Source organism: Dreissena polymorpha, chromosome 7 (assembly GCF_020536995.1).
Source record: "Dreissena polymorpha isolate Duluth1 chromosome 7, UMN_Dpol_1.0, whole genome shotgun sequence".
NCBI classification, from domain to species: Eukaryota; Metazoa; Mollusca; class Bivalvia; order Myida; family Dreissenidae; genus Dreissena; species Dreissena polymorpha.
Window position 1 is genome coordinate 64,365,741 of NC_068361.1, and position 25,544 is coordinate 64,391,284.

Here is a 25,544-nt window from a genome sequence, read left to right on the forward strand (position 1 = left end):
CGTATACTATACAGAAAATAAATATTCGTAAACTATTTCATTAACAACGATTTCGTTTTTCATAAAGATATTTTTGTTAACTAGGATGCATTATCTTGATCATGAACGCGCTCTGTTTGGTAATAACGTTTTACCGATGAAGGTACAATGTGATAGAATTGTTGTGACACATTTGATACGTTTGACCTGACGTTTGTTTATAATTTTAATAAAATAAACGGAACAGTACTGATTTATTTAATATTGATTGTTTACTTTAAAAAAATGTTAACTTGCATGCGTTTGATGATTATCGTATTGTATATGTTTCAGAAGCCATTTTTACATCTGATATATATTGATTATCATATGTGCAGGCTTTACATTGATATTTTGGTTACAGACACAGAAACGGGAATTAAATCGTGATGTCAGAACTTATCAGCCTTACAGACATTATTTTCAAACTACTGTTTAGGTTTACCTGTATTGTATAAGACTTAAAAAAGGTATTTTTTTTCCATTTAGTCAACATGATTTTGCAAATCATGGTACCATCATCTGTGTTTAATCACAAATGTAATTTCACTATTTTTATGCCACGGTAGGGTGGCATATAGCAGTTGAACTGTAAGTCCGATTGTCTGTCTGTGTGTCCGTCCGAAAAAACTGTAACATTGACCATAACTTTTGCAATATTGAAGATAGCAACTTGATATTTGGCATGCATGCGTATCTCATGAAGCTGCCCATTTTGAGTGGTAAAAGGTCAAGGTCATCCTTCAAGGTCAAAAGTAAAAAAATACAATCCAAGGGAAGTAATAAGCTTTAAAAGGAAGATAATTTCTTAACCTGCCAAATGATATGTTGAAATTTAATTTCAAAGCGGCGCAATAGGGGCATTGTGTTTCTGACAAACACATCTCTTGATAAATTGTTGATTGGCGCTCCCACCTTTTCTAAGCGTATTTTCCTTTTATTGGCTCCACCTCTTTAAGAAAAAAAGTAGCGAATGTTTTCAGCTCGACTATTTGTCGAATAGTTAGAGCAACACTTTCTCATTGTACGACGTTACCGTCTGCGAAATGCTCTGGTAATCATGCAACATCTATTATCACTGTTTTTAATACAGGTATTTCATTGAAACTTCAGACATGTTTGTGGTCATTGTGTGTGGTCACTGACCAAGTCCATGGCTCTGACCTGCAATATATCAGAATTATATGCCTTTTTGTACTTAGAAAGTTGGTCAAGGTAAATGTCCAACATCTTCATATGATGGCATATCATTTGTCTTCTTCTTGTATTCAATTGCATGTTAAGAAATTTGTTCGAGGTAATTGTTTTTGGTAGTTAACCAACTCACGTAGCGCTGAAGTGCGATTTTGAAGAAAAATGTCATTGTTTATACTTTTGTAAAAACTTCAACATATGGGTTCATGTTCCTTATGAATGTCAACACAAATCAACGGCATACACGAACATATAACAGTCATAACTACTACACACAATTATCTTTAGAATATTAAAATGCAGATCATTAGGTAGTGTGGTTTAGTCCACCATTTTGGGAATGGGACCGGGTCCCTTTGGATTGGGAAATATCAAGTACTTTCGCCTAAAATTGGTAAATTTATGTTGGTTGTTTTATGCTTACAAATACTTTAAAATTGATAATAAAAGTGATATCATTACTATATTTCTAAGGTTCAACTTATAGAGCTAGATTTAGAGATGATTTGACATGTTTAGACATATAAAAATCTTTTTTTTTGGAATGTGTAGTTCCCATTTGGGACAAATATATACTTTTTCCCTCTGGGAATTGGTCCCCCTACCGGACCCAAATTTGAACGAAAAGAAACACTGTAAGGTCCTGATATCACCGAATAGTCCGAGCGCATCCAAATATATTCGTAATGCTCTGGTAATGATTTTTCCAATTCACTGTTTTACTGCAGGTAATCAATGGAAACTTGACACATGTGTTGGGGTCACTATTTTCTGGGTCATTGTATGAGGTCACTGACAAGAACCATCACTCTGACCTGCACTTTAGCAGAATTATGGTAAATGTGCAAAATCTCTTCATAAAGGTTTCTACTACAGGCATTCAATTGACATTTCACACATGTGTTAATGATAATTGTGTGAGGTATACAAAATTCTATAACTCTCAATAATTCGCAGTTTAGCATAACTACTACATACTCCCATCCTTACCAAAGCCAATGACTCTAACCTTCAATTTTGTCCCATAGTACTTATAAAATTTAGGTTTACTTTTGGGGGTTACAACTCAATAACTCTATGTCTACTAAAACTTAACATAAGTGATCAGGGTCTTAGCAAACAGTTACTGAAGAAGACATATAACTCTGATATTCATCTGAACATGATTATGCCAACTTTTGTACTTTTATAAGTCAGGTTGAGGTTGGCATGCAAGTTGTAATTTATTTTAAAGTTTGTCAGGAACAAGAACATATGTTTGTAAAAACTACAGATAGTAGATTTAAACTTCATACTTGCCTTTAGAATCCAGAGCTCCAGATAAGGTTTCGGGTAAATTAGTTTTCACTACAAGTTCTTTTCGCAATTAGTTTTTTTCCCAAAATTCATAATTAAAAAAAAATAATTCTTACAATGAAAAATATTATATACAAACTAAACTTTTAACTCTATTGACCTTTGCATGAGCTACTGTGTGCATACCGGTCCCTTTCTGGATTTAAAAGCCCTCTCTCGCCACATTGTGTTTAATACAAGAAGAACACTTCAAATGAATATAGACATCCGAGCCTTCAATCTGTATCCAGGGAAAGTCATTATTCCATGACGAGATCTGTTTTTGCGTGATACCGCGATGTTTGGGTTTGGGGATCGTCGATTCCACCTCATCAACCGCTTTTGACACTATAGAAGATAATAGACTGCCAACACTAGACTTTGGACTTTGTTCTCGCCACGAAATGAAACCAAGTATACTTGGCGCTGTCGCAGAATGAAGTTTTTTTGAACTCGTTCACGCTTTGCAGCCGCCATGTTTAATTTTATAAACAGAAGAGCGGAAACGGAAATGCAAATATTATTGGTTACAATCAACTAATTCACAGATCCGGTATCGGAAATCTCGTTTTCATTTAACTTTCGCTGCCCAGAACTCGAAAATTCCGTACGATCAAACGGACGGTCATAATTCGGATCCGTCTGTCTCAAATCGTTTTGATACGATGGATTTTGATTTTCTTTTCTTTTTAAAAAAAAAAACAAATCGTAGAACGATAAAACGATGCTTATCTGGAGCTCTGAGAATCGTCATGTGAGGTCATCGACCAAGGTTCATTACTAATCTACGAGTATAAGCAATAGTTTAACAGAATAATGCCCTTTATTGTGCTGTTTGTATTTCGAAAATTCAGGTAAGCGTTTGTCTGTAAATCTCATATCTCTAGCTGACATTAAGTTTTAGCAAACGGTTGCATTAGTGACCTGTCGGATCAAGGTCGAGGTCACTGTTGTGATGAAGATCGTGTGCTTACAGTTTGAATTTCTGTACATGTAGGTTGCAGGTTTTCATAGCAAAACGTTGTATTGGTGTCTGGGTAACTGTTACTTAAAGTATGAAAAGTGTTACCCCTCAATAACTTAAGAATGGAAGTAGGTATTGTGGTGCTTTTAAACTGTTTCACACTCATTGCAAGTATTGTTTAGTTTAATCCTATTTATTTTAGCTCGATTGCATCGAAAGCTTAAGGCTCATATAAACGCTCTCGAGTCCGTTTCCTGGGTCTAGAACCAGTACTTGGTGTCTTGGTGTTGCAAGTATTGGAAGTATTGAGCTGTAAATATAAGTGTAGGTAGCTTACATTTAGACCATGCTTTCAATCTTTACTAAATACAGCTAAATTGATTGGTAAATATTTGAACATCTTGTGTCCTGGCATGGTCACATTTATGTTTTTGATTTTTTAATTTTCAGATTTAAGTTTACATAAACTATATAATTACTACATATATTTAACTCAAAATAATTTTTTGTGGTGTATTTTATCACGTGAATGACAGAACATATACATTGTATTCTCCCACGCAGAATACAATTCCAGGGCGTTTTCTTGGGACATTTCATGTTTACACTTCCTACTCCCTCGTTAGCTCATCTATTTAAAAAAGAGCTATTGTCATCACCTGAGCGTCTGCGTTGGCGTCTTCGTCGGCGTCCGGTTAAGTTTTGTGTTTAGGTCCTTTTTTCTCATTAAGTATTAAAGCTATTGCATTCAAACTTGGTACACTTACTTACTATCATGAGGGGACTGGACAGGCACAATAAGATAAATCTGACTGGCATTTTGACAGAATAATGTGCCCTTTTTATACTTAGAAAATTGAAAATTTGATTAAGTTTTGTGTTTAGGTCCACTTTATTCCTAAAGTATCAAAGCTATTGCTTTCATACTTGCAACACTTACTAACTATCATAAGGGGACTGTGCAGGCAAAGTTATGTAACTCTGACTGGCATTTTTGATATAATTATGGCCCCTTTATACTTAGACAATTGAAAATTTTGTTAAGTTTTGTGTTTTGGTCCACTTTACTCCTAAGGTTTCAAGGCTATTGATTTCAGACTTCGAGCACTCGCTAACTATCATAAGGGGACATGTTGCATAACTCTGGTTGGCATTTTGACGGCATTATGGCCCTTTTTGTGACTTAGTAACTTTGAATATGTGTTTAAATTTTGTGTTAAGATCCACTTTACTTCTAAAATAGCAAGGCTATTGATTTCAAACTTCAAATACTTTCAAATTATCATGAGGGTACTGTACCTGGCAAGTTGAATTGAATTTGACCTTTACCTTTGAATGACATTGACTCTCAAGGTCAAATTAGAATATTTTGCTAAAATTTCCATGACTTCTTTATTTATGATCAGATTTGATTCATACTTTGACAAAACAACCCTTACCTTACATACAACAATAAACTCCACCCAAAACAGCCCCCACGCTCCACCAGAATCTCCCCCAAAAATGCTTTTCCCATGTTTTCTTATTTTTGAAAGTTCATCTAATAAATGACCACAATCCACTCTATACCCCACTCTCAACCCCCGACCCCACCCCCCTCTAAATATTTTTTTTGTGAAACGTTAAAAAAACACAAATATTTATTTTTTCATTATTTTATTTTTGAAAGACCGTCCAACCATCCCACCCAAGAATCACCCCAATAATTTTTTCCCCATTCTTTCCCCATTTGTTCCTTATTTTTGAAAGATCATCTAATAAATGACCACACTATACCCCCTCTCAACTCCCGACCCCCCCCCCCCAACCGCCTAATTTTTTTTGTGAAACATGGTTTAAAAAGCACATCTATTCATTTTTAGCTTACCTGAGCACAATGTGCTCATGGTGAGCTTTTGTGATCGCCTTTTGTCCGTCGTGCGTCGTCCGTCGTGCGTTGTGCGGCGTCAACATTTGCCTTGATAACACTCTAGAGGCCACATGTATTGTCCAATCTTCATGAAATATGGACAGAAGATTGGTCTCATGGGTATCTTGGATGAGTTCGAAAATTTTTACGTTTGCTTGAAAAACATGGCTGCCAAGGGGCGGGGCATTTTTTCTTATATGGCTATATATGGCTATAGTAAAACATTGTTAACACTCTAGAGGCCACATTTCCCTCACATCCCTCCTTTGCCTATATAGCAAACAAACAAAAAGTCTGTTTTTGGGTACTAGCCGTTAGGACTCGCATACCGGCTGGTACTAGCCGTTGGGACTCGCATACCGGCTACTAGCCATTGGGACTCGCATACTGGCTGAAACTGGCTGAATGAACCATTTATTATTTGTCCCCTACCGGTTTCACCGGAAGGGACTTGTGGTTTGCGCTCTGTTTGTCCGTCAGTCCGTGAGTCTGTCACACTTTTTTGGATCCTGCGATAACTTTTAAAAATCTTTATATTTTTTCATGAAACTTGAAAGATGGATAGATGGCAATATGGACATTATGCACGTCATTTTATTATGTTCCTACGTCAAAAATTCTGGTTGCTATGGCAACAAATATAATAAAAAATCTGACAATTGTGGAGCCGGTAGGGGACATATATTGCTTGGCAATAGCCTTGTTATACTTAACATAATTATCATCATCAAACCTTTAAACATACATCACATACTACAATCTTTATAACAGTCATCATACAGTGACATTCTATGTAATTTTAGCCCAATACATATATCAATAATTCAATTCAATATATAATTTCCATAATATGGAATATTAGCATATTACTATAAAATAACATGTAAACTGTGAATGACAAACCTTGCAGAGCGCCTCTAGCGGCAAATTCATACTGAAGGGAAAGTAATTTTTGACTCATTCAATAATTTCAAACATCGAAAATTATATTTCCCTTACATCTCTCCTTTGCCTATATAGCAAACAAACAAAAACTCTGTTGTTTTGGTAAACCGTTGGGACTCGCATACCGGCTGAATTAAAAGAACTGGCTACTAGACGTAACATAATTGTAAAACAATACAATATTATAACAATTGTTCTTAAAATTGACATATACAATTACAAACCTATACACTTCGACACCCTTAGCCTGTCATCTATCGAATCCTTAACATAACCATCCTTCGCGGACTCACTGGACCATCGTCCATGACGCTTAAACAAGCGGTCAGGAATACCCATGCTAGCTGCCGCCGTGGCTCCACCTGATCTCAATGAATGCAAACCATAACATTTTATATCACTTAGAAAAGGTTTGATAGCATCAATTACAAGTTTTCTTAAATTGCTGTATGATAAATGTTTATCACATTGCCTTATTTTAAAACCGTCTTTTGTTTTTGACAGTTGAGAGAAGACAAAACATTCTGAATCCCTTGGTATCTTAGCCAACACAAAATATCTTTCAAGATTAACTACTGGGCATAAAACAGAACCAGTTCTAGCTAAAGGCATCCATGCTCCATCCCGATACTTGTCGGTCTTGGATGACTGAATAAAAATACTCATATACATTGGGTAAATAATTATATCACATCTCTTTGAAGTCAGCAACTCATTACTTCTTAAAAATGCAGCATAAGAAAGTAACAGTACACAAATTGTCCTTTGATTAAACCCATTATTTTCTGTATACAAACAATGAAAAACTTGTTCAAGTACAGATACAGTAATTGGTTCTTTTCTTTTCGAAGGTTTGCTTAGTCTCCTCTTAGCAGCCTCTAACACAGTGTTAACCAAATTAGAATCGGTTGGTGATTGTAAGTAAAACAAGTCATAATACCACTGTATACTATACAAAGCATTCACAATAGGACTTGGTGAGTGAGAAGTTTGAATTAAAGATGTCATATATAAAGCCACATTAAACGCCTTGGCGGGAAAAGTATCCTCACTGATTAAGTTTTTACTCAAAACCCAATCGCACCACCTTTTAAACCCCCTTTTGTATGCCTCTGATGTATTCATAGCTCTTGATTCTTTGAGTAACTCCTACAGCAAGGAAACTCCCCCACCAAGACCAAGGCAGCGCGTTTATATCACCTGCATGTCTCTGAAAAAAAACAGATGTAAACACACAAATTTATGTTAATAAAAAGTTCAATACAAACTGATACATTCCGATGTATACTACTTACCCGACAGCCGATGCCGGCAAGGCGTACCGTGCTTATACGCACGTTCCCACACATGGTTTGTAACAAGCCACTGTGGCTTCTATTAAGGCAAGCGCCTTACCCGCTGAACCATCAGCGCATACTCATTCACGAGTAAAATTAACAACATACATGTATTAAAACACACAAATTCGTGTTAATAAAAAAATCATAAACACACACATTTGAAAAACAGACAAATCCATTCCAATTTATATTACAACCATGGCAGCCGATACTTCCATGAATTTGGGGCTAAAACAGAATTAGTTATATAGGGAAACACCTAATTCATGATATGGTTGTTATAATAACCTAAATTACCTCCCTCGGTAAATAACACATGACGATTTGACCTTTAAAACTCAACGAAAAAAAGCAATCATTCTGAACCGCAGGTTTTCTGTACCAAATATGCCAACACCATTTCTGCATGGTGTATATGAATCTTTATTTGTAAGCAAAAAGATAAAATCTTTAACAAATGCACTAAAGTCGCCAGAATTATCACATATAAGTGGCCCAAAACTAGCCGATTTCCATTCTGGCGCAACCAAAACGCCTTTCGCTTTACAATACGCCATTTTACTCAAAACTCTGGGAATTAGAGTAACAGGAGGAACGTACAGCCCAAAAAACATGCTCCAGTCAAATGTATAAGCATCGATACCTGCAGATGTTGGGCACCAAAATCTATTAAAGAATGTTAAAAGTTTTGCATTATGCTTTGACGCAAAAATATCTACATCTAAATGGCCCCATTTGCTTTGCAACATTTTAAATACATTCAAACTAATTCCCCAGTCATCCCTCTCTACAATCTTAGAGAAATAATGTGCAAATCCGTTTTCTTCTCTCGGATTCCATTCAACTTCTAAAGAAATTGAATATTTCGCTGTTAAATGGAAAATTGTGATAGCTAAATCTTGTAAATATTTTTTCATAGAACCTTATTTAATAACACAACCTCCCTGATTGTCTGTAAACCATTTAACGCGGTGACTTGCAAGCACATCAATTAATGACTTTAAAACTCTATAAACTCCACAAAGTTCCCGCCAAGTAGAAGACATTTTAGTCTCCTCTGACGACCATGACCCATGCGCCAAACCATTGACCGTCCCTACCTCATATCTGGCATAAGACACAGCAGATGCATCACTGTATACTACTTTTGAGCAAGCGCCAGTAGTGACAAGCAATCTTTTGTTAAGCAAATTAAGCGTTTCTCTCCAAAATGCCAATTGCTCTACAAAATCGATTTACAACTTAACGTACGCATTCCACGTGCACTCTTTCGCAAAATCGATACTCAAATATCTAGTCATTATTTGAGCTACAGGGCCAATAACAATACTCATAGAAAAAAAAATTGACCAATAAAACTATCTACCTTTCTTACTGGTATATATTCAGAGCCCAGTAAAACGTGATGGTATTCATAGCCTTGCTAATTCTTCTTTCAGGAATTCTTATTGAAAACTCTCCCATATTAATATTAACACCCAGCCACTCCATTTCCTGTACTGGTTCCCAAATACATTTATCTACGTTAGGGATAAACCCAGAGAGAATCAAATCATTCTTTATGTCAGACGCACGCTTTTTCGTCTCCTCATAATTATCATGTGTACCAAACCCATCATCCAAAAACATAACTCGTTTATCTTGTGTACCAAAATTGGATTCCCTCAATATATTTTAATAATAATGTCTTTCTGACCTTGCTCGTAAATAAAATAATCATTGGTAAATATGTCATCTTGTTCATAAATATAATACTCATCTTTAAATACAGCACTTTTGATCTCGGGTGGGCTCGCCTCAGTGGCATCACTACTTCCTGGCCTGAGCGCTCTCTTGCTGACCTCTGGTGGTGGGGCTAGTCCGCCGAAAGTGACCGAACTGTCCACACGCGAAGCATGACCCGAGCTGGGGACCCCATCCAGAGTAGCCACGAAAAGAACCAATCGACGGTGGTGTGGGCCTCTGTGGTAACGGGTACGGCGCCGGACGTGCTCCTACCTGTCCCTCAAGCAACTGGCGGACTGCGTCCGAGTGTTCATACATGACGGCTGGCTTTTTCTTCAACTTCGCCTGCATAGCCTTCTGTTTCTTTAGATCTTTCGATTCCTCCCTATTGATTCTCGACTCGTCATCAGAGTCACTCGCGAGGGGGTTCTGTTCGTACTGTCTTACAGTTTCCCACCCGCCTTCTGACGTATCCGCTATCCTTTGCGTAGTCGCTTTTATGGTTTTTAATTTCCCACATGCTTTGCTTGATTCCTTCATGGACATCACAATTGAATTCATTTGCTTTTTTTTCCTTCAAATTTCCATGTAATGTCTTTATGTTCTTGTTTAGACGACACTGGTAAACTAACTTGCTGTTTCAAAGAAGTTATATCTACTTGCAGTTTCCTAAATTCGAACAAAATTTCCTTCAAATTGTTATTTATGTCTTCCGAACACGTGGCTCGGTCCATGTCGTCTATTGTTTAAAAAAACAAACTCTAGCATAAAAATAGCATGTATACCGTGCGAGTTCCCAAAGCTGAATGAGAAACCTTCCAGAGCGCCTCTAGCGGCAAAATTCATACTGAAGGGAAAGTAATTTTCGACTCATTCAATAAATTTCAAACATTAAAAATTATATTTATTGTCCAATCTTCATGAAACATGGTAAGAAAGATTCATCCCAATAATATGTTGGACGAGTTCAAAAATGATGCCGGTTGGTTGAAAAGCATGGCCGCCATGGAATGGAGCATTTTTCCTTATATGGCTATAGTAAAACCTTGTTAACATTCTAGATTCCACATTTATTTTCTGATCTTCATGAAACTTGGTCAGAAGATTTGTCCCAATGATATCTTGGATGAGTTCGAAAATGGTTTCGGTTGGTTTGAAAACATGGCCACCAGGCGGCGTGGAATTTTTCCTGATATGGCTATATATGGCTTTGGTAAAACCTTGTTCACACTCTAGAGGCCACATTTATTGTCCAATCTTCATGAAATTTGGTCAGAAGATCGGTCTCAATGATATCTTGGATGAGTTTGAAAATGGTTGCGTTTGCTTGATAAACATGGCTGCCAAGGGGCGGGGTATTTTTCCTTATATGGCTATATATGGCTATAGTAAAATCTTGTTAACACTATAGGGCCCACATTAATTACTCGATCTTCATTAAACTTGGTCAGAAGATTCATCCCAACAATATCTTGCACGAGTTTAAAAATGATGCCGGTTGGTTGGAAAACATTGCCGTCAGTGGGCGGGGCATTTTTCCTTAAATGGCTATAGTAAAACCTTGTTATCACTCCGATCTTCATAAAACTTGGTCAGACGATTTGTCCCAATGATATCTTGGATAAGTTCGAAAATAGTTTTGGTTGTTTTAAAAACATGGCCACCAGGGGGCGGGGCATTTTTCCTAATATGGTTATATATTGCTTTAGTAAAACCCTATTAACACTCTACAGGCCACATTTATTGTCCGATCATCATGCAACTTTGTCAGACGATTTGTCCCAATGATATCTTAGATGAGTTTGAAAATGATTCCGGTTGGTGGAAAAACATGGCCGCCAAGGGAGCGTGGCATTTTTCCTACTATAGCTGTAGTAAAACCTTGTTAACACTCTAAAAGCCATAATTATTGTCCGATCATCATGAAACTTTGTCAGAAGATTTGTCCCAAAGATATCTTGGACAAATTAAAAAATTGTTCCAGTTGCTTGAAAAATATGGCTCCCAGGGGGCTGGGTATTTTTCCTTATATGGCTTCATGAATCTTCATGAATCAGAATAGTTGTTTAAATGATATCTTGGATGTGTATGAAAATGGTTCTGGTCTGTAGAAAAACGTGGCTGCCAGGATGTTCACTAGTAATGGAAGTTGGTAATAACATTTTGTTCTTATGACATCTTGGGCTGCACAGAACAGGTCAGTTCCTTTGAATCTCAGGTGAGCGACTGTGGGCCTTTCAGGCCCTCTTGTTACTATTATATTGTTGAGAGACCGTCCAACTATCCCACTCAAGAATCACCCGCCCCCCCCCCAAAAAAAAAGTTTTTGCCCATTTGTTTTTCTTATTTTTGAAAGATAATGTAATAAATGACCACATCCCACACTAAACAACCCTCCCCACCCCACCCCTCCTCCCTTTTGGATTGAAGTATTCAGATAGGTCCCTTCATCTTTAAGAAGAAAAATAGATGAGCGGTCTGCACCTGTTAGGCGGTGCTTTTGTTTTGTGTTTGCAACAAGAAAGTCAATGAATTATTTATGCGCATAAGAAACATGTTAAAACACTGTGTCGCAAACATTGAACTGACCTAGCAATAATTCTAGTTGATAAGGACCGGCATAATTAAGACATGTGCAATAATAAAAGAAATAAAACATATATTTGCTCCTGAAGGATATATTTAACAAAATAAGCAAAATAAAATGTAATACGACTTATTACAATTTACGTTATCTAATTCGCGGGTATAAAGGTTTTTGATGAAAATAACTGTATACATCACTTTTATCAACACTAATTGTCTGCTTTGAAGATAACTGTTGTTTAACTGCATTCAAAATAGCAACAATTTTGACCAAAATTGTTTGAAAATCAAACTGGCTCAAATGGCAACCATTTGTTTATGCTGAGCTTTTGTGGTAAGTCTATGTCCTTCGTCGTGCATCGTGTGGTGTGTGATGAGTATCTCTACCTCTAGAAGCCCGAATGTTTCAATTAATCGTGATAAAAACTTGATTTGAATGTTTACATTGAACATTATTTTTCGCCAATGACAAGGTCAACTTGTCAATATGGAACCCACATTTATGACTCAACCTTAATATAACTGAAGAATCTTGGTAACTTGTGACTTGATGAAACTTTCTGAATATCTAGTTTGAGGCTGAGTTCAAATCTAGATAACATGGTTTCAAAACCCATTTTACAGGTCATTATGATGATATCAAGGCAAAATAGAAGTCTGGGTCACGTACTTGTAAAAACTAGGTCACCAGGTCAAAGCTTTATTAGCCTTGGTGCCACTTTAAAAGCTAAATATATCTTCTCTAATATAGCAGTCAATGAATCTCCATCAACACTTTCAGTTAATCATAAATAACACTAAAACAAACAATATTTAAAACAGGAAACACCGCATGCAACGGTCAATTAAAGGCATTAAGGTACAGACATGTTTTAGTGCTAGAGGAGCGTCATACATAGCCCAGAAATAATCACAAACCGGACTCCCGTCTAAAACAATCTCAATTTAATGTGCCCATGACGGCATCAAACGAAAACATGAATGCCTAAATGTGACGCGCGATTCCATTACTAAATATATTATTTTAGTGAACTAGGGTCCTAAGAATCAGAAATATAATAAAACGTTTTAAGGAAATGTTTTCAAGTTATAAGTAAACACAAGAAACATTGTCCAACTTTAACAAATATTAAAATCAAGTTAGCGATGCATCTACAGAAAAAAGGGAAATAAACTAGGTTTAAGAAAAATGGTAACTATGGTTCATCCACATGACACAAAATAGCTTTACTGCTTACAGCTTATACAAACTGAAATAAAGAAGAAGAAAAAATAAGTACAGGTTTTAATCTGGATCATTCTTTACCGCTCTAGAGGCCACACTACTGCTCAGTCTTGATAAAACTGGGTAAGAATGATTGTGTTGACACCATCCAGGTCAAGTTTTAATCTGACCAAATAGGGTCAAACATTAGGCCACCAAATCAGTCTTCAAAATAGGTGTATCTAACTCAGGTTAGCGCTTTAAGGTCATCATGACCCTCTTGATCTCCGTATAAGTAAATATACCGGTGTTTCAGGCAAAAAGACTATTGTTTGCCCTTCTCGCAAAAAATAATAATAGTACTTTGATTAAACACTCTACACTGATATACATTAAACCGACGTTTTAATTTAAACATATCGTACAAAGTCCAGTCACTGTAACTGAAAATAAAAACGAGTAAATTTATCAATCTCTCAAAAACTATTCAATACATGATCATTTAAATTCATAGACACGTTGGTCTATAGGTCCGTCCTGTCCATCTCTCTCTGTGTCGTGTGGTTTTGAGAACGTGAAGACTAAATAAACACTCGACAAAAACGTCACATATCATACCTTTCTTTTGCAATTTTGGGGTCAAAGTCAAGCGTCCTTTCATAACGAAAACTATGTATATTTTCCATAATATTATCATTAACGTTCCCTTCTAAATCTTAATAAAAACTGGCCATATTTAAGGGCCACATAAAATACAGATTTTACAAGCAAACTAAATAAGACTTTGTACGGAAAATTGATCCTCATAGTTTTGTGAATTGATATTTGAAAGTATTAAGTGCCCATATAAAATTTTGTTTTTAATTTTTAGGGATATGCATCATAATTATTGACATTGGCGATCAAGTAGAAATTTCAACAGATTGTACTGACCCCGAAGCGCTTGAAAGTGCTTGCGTGTTGCAGGGAGTGGCAAAGGAACTAACAGATAATGAAGATCAGTGAGAAAAAATGTGATAACCTTAATTTTACAAGCAACACGAAATAGTTAGTCAGACTCTGGGTTAACGGCACCGTTTGTAGACGTAAAAACCTACGCGATAATCAACGTCCTGCGTTTCATGATGAATCATAAAAATGTTACCGGGTATGAAGAGTGGTTGCAAAGAAGATATCGATAAATCAACAGCAGATGAAATGATAGATCAGTTTCCAAGTGATCTTAAACAACTGGATGCCCAGGCCGCTGAAATATTTGCCAAAGCTCTCAAAGATGGCTTAGAAGAAATAAAGAATATTCGCCTTATGGTCGTAGGAATGCTCGGTGTGGGAAAAACGTCTTTGGTTAGCAACCTTATCAAAGACTTAAGGGATGAAAAACTAACGCCTGTGAGCACAGAAGGTATTGGTATGTGCAGGTGTAAGTTAATGGACGATGGCGATTGGCGCTTAGATGAAGAACATAAATTAGTTAAATATAAGAATAGGTTAAGCGTGGCTTTTAAGGAAGTCCTGCAGACGGCTTCCAATATAACGATACCAACCTTACCACCGTCTATCACAGAAATGCCAAATGAAGCAGAATCTGATACCGATGCTGAAGCACAATTAGATCCTTTGGAAGAAATACAAAAACATATATCAGAACGTAGAGACGAAGAGGGCATTCGAGAAATTTTTACACTTGTTCAAGAGACAATGGAAACGTTTTCCGACAACACACCTGATCGAGTTGCAACGGAAACAGACATTACTGTATCTGTTTGGGATTTCGCTGGTCGGACACTCTACTATTCAACCCATCAGTTTTTTTTGAATAAGAGGTGTATCTATCTTGTGTTGATGGATATGACGAAGAGTTTGCATGAATATGTCAAAGAAGATGAAATAAGTGGAACTTGGTGTGGTTTGATGCAAGATTGTACTTACTTGGATGTCTTCAAGTTTTGGCTGAATGCGATTCACATGTCCAGCGGCTATGAGTCAATGGCAGGTACAATTTCCCCAACCGTTATTTTGGTTGGTACTCATAAGGATGAAATGGCTGGGAAAGACGAGGATAAAGAGATCCAGATGGATAAATATTTTGATGAAGCATTAAAACCCTTTCAACGCTCGTCGATCTTGCGTCATATTTATTACAAGAAATTCCTGGTAAATAACTTATCTCGAGAGGATCCTATTTTTCGGGAGATACGAAGAGAAATCAAACGTCTGGCAGAAAAGCAAGCCTATTGGGGTCAGTTAAGTCCAGTTAAGTTTATCGAAATGGAACAGTCTTTTGACAAATTGAGAGGCAATGGAAACAGGCTACTACAGATGGCAGAGATAAAACTCGAAAATAATGGGAAAATACTCCCACTCACTGAAAAAGAACTATCTTTATTTTTGGACATTCAGCACAGACTTGGAAATATCCTGTATTTCGACACAAAAGAACTAAGCGATTTGGTTGTTCTTACCCCGCAATGGATTATTGAGGTGTTCAAGTGCTTTATTAGGCACGAGCGAGATAAAAACCCTCTATATTTAGAACATTGGAGTACATATGAGGAACTTGCTATACTTACACCAGAGGTATTCAATGCAATTATGGACCTGAGTTCCCACGATATAAAGAAAAATAGAGAACATGTCATGCAGTACATGGAGCATCTGGATGTCATGGCAAAGCCCTGTCGATCTGTTTTTCTAGATTTCTTTATTGTGCCATGTAGACTGAAGCAACCACCACCTCCAATTGCACAATTTACTTCGCCGCAACTTTGCATCAAAACACCAGTTTTGTGCTTTGTATTTGTTGAAAACTTCATGCCACCGTCGTTTTTCCACAGACTTGTTGCCGTGTGTATACGCACTTGGCCTATCAGCAGAGCATGTATGAAAAACCTATTGTACAATGGACTTGCAGCGTTTGATATTCAAGAAACCTACGTTTTGACAATCTGGTACAGAGATCATATAATTTATGCACGAATTTATTCCTGTTCGAACGACGGGCTATCTGGCATTGATTTCGAGAAGTGCCAAGAAGTTCGACTCATACTGCGCCAAAGTTTGCTTAAATTTGCAGGCCAACCACTTGTAGGCGAATGGGATCAAGAGTTCGAAGAATACATTCAATGTCCTCATATGAAGGAGTCTTTGCATAATGAAGGGATGTTTAAGGTGACCTCCTTTATTGATTGTTCCGAATTCGCATGCATTTCATGTCCAATTCGTCACGCTATTGGGAGGGAAGAGGCATTGAAAGACTGGTACAAAGAGGCATTAGATCGATTCAATAATGAGCATGACGCATACTTTTTTGATGATCTTAAACCACGGGATGTCCAGTCCGCTGAAATAATTGCCAAAGCTCTCAAAGACGGCTGTGAAATAGTTAAGAATATTCGCCTTATGGTCGTTGGAATGTTTGGTGTCGGAAAGACGTCTTTGGTTAAAAATCTCATCAAAGACTTAAGGGATGAAAAACTGACTCCTGTGAGCACAGAAGGTATTGATCTGCACAGGTGTGAGCTAATGGACGATGGTGATTGGTGCTTAGATAAAGAACATAAATTAGTTAAAGATAAGTTAAGGTTAAAGAAGGCTTTTAAGGATGCCAGTAAATTGCCTACGCCTACCAAGATTAAAGTACCTGCCTTAACACCGTCTTTCACCAAAATGCCCCAGGATACAGAAGATGAAGTTCATGATTCAGATACTGAGGAAAAGTTAGAACCTTTGGAAGAAATACAAAAACATGTTGCAGAACGTAAAGACGAAGAGGGCATTCGAGAATTTTTTACACTGGTTCGGGAGACAAAGAAAAAAATTCTCGACAACATACCTACTCGTGTTGCAACAAAAACAGACATTACTGTATCTGTTTGGGATTTCGCAGGACAGACGCTGTACTATTCAACCCATCAGTTCTTTTTGAATAAAAGGTGTATATATCTTGTGATAATGGATATGACTAAGAGTTTGCATGAATATGTCAAAGAAGATGACCTAAGTGGAACCTGGTGTGGTTTGATGCAAAATTGTACTTACTTGGATGTCTTCAAGTTTTGGCTGAATGCGATTCACATGTACAGCGGCTTTAAATCGATGGCAGATACAATTTCTCCAACCGTTATTTTGGTTGGTACTCATAAGGATGAAATGGATGGGAACGACGAGGATAAAGAGATCCAGAAAGATAATTATTTTGATGAAGCACTTGGATCATTTGAACGCTCGTCTATCTTGCAGCACATTCATGATACGAAATTTCTGGTAAATAATCTATCTCGAGAGGATCCTGTTTTTCAGGAGATACGAAGAGAAATCAAACGTCTGGCAGAAAAGCAAGTCTATTGGGGTGACAAATATCCGGTTAAATGGATCCAGATGGAACAGTCCCTTGACAAATTGAGAGACAAAGGAGAACAGCTACTACAGATGGCAGAGATATATACCGCAAATAGCTTGTTAATACACCCACTTGCTGAAAAGGAACTAGCTTTATTTTTGGACATTCAGCACAGACATGGAAATATTCTGTATTTCGACACAAAAGAACTAAAAAATTTGGTTGTTCTTGCTCCTCAATGGATTATTAAGGTATTCAAGTGCTTTATGAGGCACAAGCGAGATACAATCCCTCTACATTTAGAACATTGGAGAACATATGAGGAACTTGCTATACTTAAGCCAGAGGTATTCAATGACATTATGGACCGGAGTTCTGACGACATAAAGAAAAATAGAGTACATGTGATGCAGTACATGGAGCATCTGGATGTTATGGCAAAACCCTTAAAGTTTGAAGAAGACGCAGAACCGACTGATCTTCAACAGCCTAAAGAAGATACAGTTGATTTAGCCGTAAATTTGAATCCGAATTTTTTAGATTTTCATATTGTGCCATGTAGACTGAAGAAACCACCACCTCCAATTGCACAATTTACTTCGCCGGAACTTTGCATCAAAACACCAGTTTTGTGCTTTGTATTTGTTCAAAACTTCGTGCCACCATCGTTTTTCCACAGACTTGTTGCCGTGTGTATACGCACTTGGCCTATCAGCAGAGCAGGTAGGAAAAACCTATTGTACAATGGACTTGCAGCGTTTGATATTCAAGAAACCTACGTTTTGACAATCTGGTACAAAGATCATATAATTTATGCACGAATTAATTCCTGTACTAACGACGGGCTATCTGGCATTGATTTCGAGAAGTGTCAAGAAGTTCGACTCATACTGCGCCAAAGTTTGCTTAAATTTGCAGGCCAGTCACTGGAAGACCCATGGACTCCTACAGCGTTCGAAGAGCACATACAATGCCCTAAAATGAAGGAGTCTTTGTACAATGAAGGCATGTTCCGGGTGACCGGCTTTATGTATCGTTCCGAATTCGCATGTACGGCATGTTCTGAACGTCATGCTATTGGAAGAGAAGATGCATTGAAAGACTGGTATAAAGCGAAATTAGATCTATTCAATGCCAATGACGCAAATTGCGATGCCTCAGCTACACCTGTTGAAGACAGAGAATTGTTGAAAGCATCTGAAATCATTGGTGATGGCTTTTGGTTGCTAGGCATTCAACTTGGTTTAACGGAAGCTGAAATGAGTAAGCTATATAAAAAAGAATGGGGCAAAGATCGTCGCACTTTCGTTTATAAGTACTTGGTTAAATGGAGGAATAGAAATGGGAAGAAAGCAACGCTGCAAAGTCTTAAGATAGCTATACACGCTGCACGTGTTAATCTCCCGAATGATAAAAAAACAACAGAGAAACCTTTGTAAACAAGGTCTTTTAGGACATGCGATTGGAAAGTAAATTATTGACCAAATGTTAGGGTACTACACTAATGTTTTAAGCATACATTCTTGTTGATTTGAACATAGTAATGAATGAAGTTGGTTGATTGACTGATTTTCTATAATATCACGATGTTAACTTCCAATTGCAATGAACGGTCGTGTATGGGGCTGTTATAACTATTATGAAGTCGTCCGTATGCTTATTTTCTTTCAACATATAGAATGGACAATCATGTATGTGTCTGTTGTAAGCAGATGATTACTGATTACATTTTGATTTACTTGATGGAAATAGAAGTAAATGGCTTTGTTCAAAGTGTATTAATGATCTATTTGTTATTTTATTTTGTTCAATTTAGCAGACGCCCAATTACAAAGACATCACAAAACACCTAAAAGATTATGCTGTTGAACCTTGTCCTTTGTTTGGTAATAAATGTATTTCAAATAAGTGTTTCCATAACATGTATATTTTAAACCCATTTGTGTTATGGTTATACTGTATTTAAATGGTCTCTCAATGGAAATACAGTTAATTGATGAAGATTAATGCTGTTTTTAAATGATGTGATCGTGGTATTATCGTGTATAATTTCCGTTATTCATAAAATAGGTGTAGGTGTTTGCATGCTCAATATTGTTGGCGATACATGTGTTATGAACTGGAATATACACCGTGTATAAAGTATAAACTTGTAATGCAAGTTTGATGTGTATGTGTTGGTGTAAAGGAATAGTTTTGATGTTTTAAGCGTGTTTAAATGTTTTATACGATTTAAAAATGTAGGTTTTTGGAGTTTTCTTGAATTGATTATGTTTTTGCACGTCCATATTTGAACGATTTTACATATTTAGGTTTGATGTATGATTGAATAATTACCCATATTATTACTACACTTGTAGATGTCCACATGAACAATTAATTTTTGTGAAAATGTTAGTAATGAATGTGCATATACATTCATTGTTGTAGATAGACCAATCAAGTTTTGATGTTGTTGTGAATACATGGGTATAGTGTTTTGATAATTAATGTTTATACATGTTTGACGTTTTATACTTATGCATTAGCACTGTGTATATTATATTTTTATGTCCCCCAGTCTATACTGGGGGAAATATTGTTTTTGCCCTGTCTGTTTGTTGGTTTGTTTGTTGGTTTGTTGGTTTGCGTCAAACTTTAACATTGGCCATAATTTTTGCAATATTGAAGATAGCAACTTGTTATTTGGCATGCATGTGTATCTCATGGAGCTGCACATTTTGAGTGGTGAAATGTCAAGGTCAAGGTAATCTTTCAAGGTCAAAGGTCAAATATATGGGGGGACATAGTGTTTTACAAACACATCTTGTTTAAATTTCATTTTGCCGCAATATGGTGTAGTTTGATGCAAGATTGTACATGCCTGGATGTCAGTAAGTCTTTTGATAAAGCACTAAAATCATTTGAACGCTTATCGATCTTACATTATATTTATTGTCTAAGATTTTTATATGAACATATACAATTTTCGTAGGAAATATTTTTAATTATCAAAAGTTTGTCATAATAATGTGCCTAGAAATGAAATATGTATGTGTCATAAAATACGTTCATTCTTCTGAAGTCCGCCTACTCAGAATGGTTTAGTCCCTTCGGGTCTTAGGTGCGTGCCTTGAATATATTACCAGTATTACCTCACTGTAAACCATGTCCAATAGTTCAAACATAATATTGTATGTTTAAAACATTCGTTGGTGGGTTTTATATATTTATATACACTTAGTACATTGTGTTGTAGTCGTCAACATGTTTTAGAACGGTGAAACGATGTTTATCATGAAATATTCCATTTTCGTGGTGAAGTTAACTTATTAATTATGTGTGCATTGGTAAAATGACAGTGGTCCAATATCAACGACCATTTTTTAAATTTTACATGAACAATTACAGCTGATAAAATATTTTTTTATATTTTGAAATCAAATGTTAATGGTCATGTTTGGGTCTGTTATAATTAGTATGAAGTCGTCAGCAAGAAAATGTTCTTAAACGGGCAATCATGTATGTGTATACAATAAGCAGATTATTACATTTTTATTTACTGATGGAATTAGTATTAATCGACTTTTTCCGAAGAGTATTGATCATCAATTAAGGCATGTTTCTTTAAGTTTCTAGTTTGACAATGAGGAGAAGCACAGATAAAATAAAGAACATGGTTATCGACAAATACATAATCAAATGCCACTTAAAAGTGGTATGGTACCCTTGAACTTTATTTGTTTATACATGTACATAAAAGTGTCTATATAATGACTAGCTGAAACCCATTTGATTGATGGTTTTTATTAGCTCGGCTGTTTTCGGAGAAAACCCGAAGTATTGTCATAGCCAGCTCGTCGTTCGCCGTCCGGTGTCCGCCGTCTGCCGTCCGCCGTCTGCCGTCCGCCGTCCGCGTCTTGCTAAAACCTTGACATTTGTCTCTAAAATCAAAGTGCTTCCACCTACAACTTTGAAACTTCATATGTAGATGCACCTTGATGAGTTCTACAAGTCACACTCATATTTGGGACACTAGTTTAAAGGTCAAGGTTACTGTGACCTCTAAAAAAATTCTGACAAGCTTTCATTTATTCAAAACTTCACCCGCAGTCGAGCGTTGGCACCCGTTATACGGTGCTCTTGTTTATTTTAATGTTCAATCTAATGAAATGAAGTTTTGTAATGAAATTTAATATTTTTATTAAATGATATTTGCTTTTTGACCATGGTATTATCTTGTATTACCGACACATGTTCGATATTCATAAAAAGGTGTAGGTTTTCACATGTGAAATACTGTTTGCGATATTCAGTAACGCAAGTTTGATGTGTAAGTGTGAACGTTATTTAATATACTTAATGTTTTAGCGTGTTTAAAAGATAGGTAACGATAAATTAATGCTTTTGTTTTTATGACTTTTCCTGAATTTTCATCAATTGCTTTCATTTCACGTTTATATTTGAACAGTATTACATAATTAGGTATCTATAATTGCGTAATCGCCAATATTTGTAACAGATTTGTAGATGTCCAAATGAGCTTTTATGTTTATGCTAATAAGCGTAATGAATTGGCTTATTGTTGTAGGTAGACAATACCAGTTTGATTTGTGTGGATTTTAACATAAGTGTTTAGAAAAAATAAAATATATATTTTTGTATTACATGTAGCAGTTAGTATTGTTTAAATGTGCATAGGCTTTTGAATGTGGTATTGGAGTAATACAATATATTTCTAATTGTTTATTTGTGAATCAAGAGAATTAAAGCTTATAACATGGCTTTATACTATAATATCACCCGACAAAATATTATGCAATTACGCAGGAAATATATTTGCACATTTTAAAGTTATTTTTCGAGTTTTAGTCGGAATTTTTACGTGGCTGTTTTTTTGTGTGCTTAGCATGATAGAATGATGACTTCAAGTTTAATGTTATTAGTTTATTTACTAAGGATATGTCATTTTGTAAATTCATCAATCGAATGTCCTTTTCATTACTTGGTAATGTCTAACATTTATGCGAAGGTATCAAATATGACTGATACTGCCCTTGATGTATATATATATATATTGACATCCTATGTAAATGTTGATTCTGTTCTGCGCCTTCTACATTACCCTATGATCACTGAAAAGTAATACAAACATGCGAATAGCTAATCTTTAGTAATGTATATATATACCTTATATTAACATGTTATATTGGTTTTGTTTAATTTGATAACATAATGTGTTTATTTATTGCCGCTGACATTGTTATATTTTGGATTTGGAAATTTATATTGTTTGAAGTTAATGAAAACAATTAAAATTCGTTACACGAATTAAAAAAATGTATTACTGTTATAAATAATGGCCTTTTTCACAGATATAGTTTTATAATTACACTTGTTTTGTGTAAAGTACATTTATGGTTTAAATACCAATAATTGTATTACGTTTTCACTTCAACAGAAAATAAGTTTAAAGCTGATTATATGGAGAATATGTTTACCAAAATACATGAACAATTCTATTTAAACTCGTTGATAATAATATGTGTACTTTTTACATAAAAACATACACACTTTTTAAAACTGTTTTCAATCTTTTCATTTTCTATGCAACTTAGGATAGAGTTATTTGTAAGTGTACTTTTCTTTCTGATTGCTATAAAGGAGACGTTATATATTAACAGAGTTTAAATTAACGCACACTTCTATTTTTTTACAATTTGATCCACATAAAGAATTAATTTGCTTGAATATCACATACATATACTTTGTTGTTGTGTGAGCGTGCATCCTATGATTTGTTTGACATTTGTTTAATAAAAATGATGTGTATAATGCGATGTGAGAGAATGTTTAGGTTTACCATTGGTCCGTTTGTCAGACATTCCGAAACAAAATATGGATCTCGTGCTTACTGAAATAGTGAGTAAGTTTGTATGAGGAAACTGTGTATGTGGACAGGTGGTCTTATTGGAAATGAGCGCGTTATGTCTTCTTTTGTCAGATAAAAATTGCTATGGTTATAGACTTAAGTGAAAACTAAAATCGTTATCCTTTGACAACTCATAAAGTATTAAAGCTAGGTTGAACAAACTCGTTCGTTTTTCTTTTTTGTGGGACTTTGTATTTCATTTGAATTCCCCGCTATTATATCCGAACATTCACGAGCAAACGCAAGATTGGCTTCGAGCAGCGTCGGAAGCAAAGCGTTATTGCCTATTATCTACTGGACTTTGAAGAGTAGATCACTTGTATTTATTTATGACTTGTTTTCATTTCAAAGGTCATTATTTCGATTTCAATTATGAGATTATCTATCATGAGTGTATAAGTTCACACATCGTTCACTGTATTGCTTTGTAATTGAAATGGTGTGTATGTGATCGCTTGTACCTGACTCTAAAAGACATGTGCAATATAATTCTAATAGACCGTGGTATTAAATATAAACAGCTGTCTTAAATTATGCAAATTAAAGCAATTAGCCTGAACCTGACTCGGGATCATCCGTTAAACAACACAAAGTGACATCGTTGAAACGATTTTATGGTGTTAAAAAGTTGAATGTTTTTATTTTTACGTTTTTTACACCATGTTACTTGTTTTCCGGTATTCCTATTGTATGACACTTTCAGATTTTCTGTTGTTGGGAGTTTTTATTTTGCATTATAGCAGTGAGCTGTGTGTATGGACCATTAAACACATCTTAAGTATTCTCTGTGAATATACTATCTGTCTACGACAATTATTTTTAACCTACGTAGACGAATCCTTGTTTTGTAATATATGAACTATTGACCAATGTCTTTTGTAATTAATTGATTTATAAAAGCATACATCTTTGGTTTACGTTAAATAACGCAGACGAAGTAAAGACAAAATATTCAAATCTTTATATCCCATTCCAGATTTGGAACAGTGTTATGCATGCATAATACTATGTTTAAACACTGGTTGGATTAGAAATAAACGATATAGTATTCGTATAATAAGTGTTGTTATTACTTTGCATGCCATAAAACAAAAGACGAAAGTTATTTAGTACATAAAGTTTTAAAGGAAACAATAATTCTATAAAACAACTACACTTCAAAACACAATTGATAATCTAAAAAATAGACTAATACATATTTAAGAAAACACCATTTAAAATTATTTAGTAATCGTAACATACTCCTGCTAACTTGTCTAAATAAATTACAGAAAATTCAGCTTATTGAATAATAAGCATCAAGCAAAATATTCGTAGAAAACTATTTTGTTTTAAACTGTAAAACGTCTTCAGCTTATACGAACTCGGAATCACAAAGCCCCAATGAAGAAACAACACTTTTCCAGAAAGTTAATTGTTAAGACCTATTATAACAAGTCGGATAATACATTCATAAATGTCGATCAAACACATTTGCAAAGTATTAAGTACATGTCCAGACATATCAGTTTTTCATGACTGGTCTATCCTCAATCAAAATATGATTTCAACGATGATGATGATGATGATGCTGATGAAGATTATTATGAAAATGAAGATAACAATGAATTACATACTATCAAAGTGCATAACCACCTTTCGTCAATTGTCTGCTAGCCCAAAAATTGTTCATCGGACAAGCATATTCTTGGCACAGTGTTTGGATACTTGTTCTACTACTTCTACTACAGCCACTACTATTATTACTTCTACTACTACTATTACTACTACTACTACTACTACTACTACTACTACTACTACTACTACTACTACTACTACTACTACTACTACTACTACTACTACTTCTACTACTACTACTACTACTATACTACTACTACTACTTCTACTACTACTACTACTACTACTACTACTACTACTTCTACTACTACTACAACTACTACTACTACTTCTACTGAAAAACACCATACGTCTGCGTTTCTGACGCTAAGGTAAAAATACAATCCATAATTTCCCAATTTTAATTTTTGGAAATCATATTCCGTCTTAACACTTACTGATATCCCTGCATATATAT

General features: G+C 35.6%; 1 pseudogene; it reads right to left on the reverse strand.

Moving 5' to 3' along the window:
* The window catches only part of LOC127839779 (dopamine beta-hydroxylase-like), a 43,895-nt pseudogene extending 33,919 nt beyond the window's left edge, over nucleotides 1–9,976 (reverse strand).
* Between the last annotated feature and the right edge of the window lie 15,568 nt (nucleotides 9,977–25,544).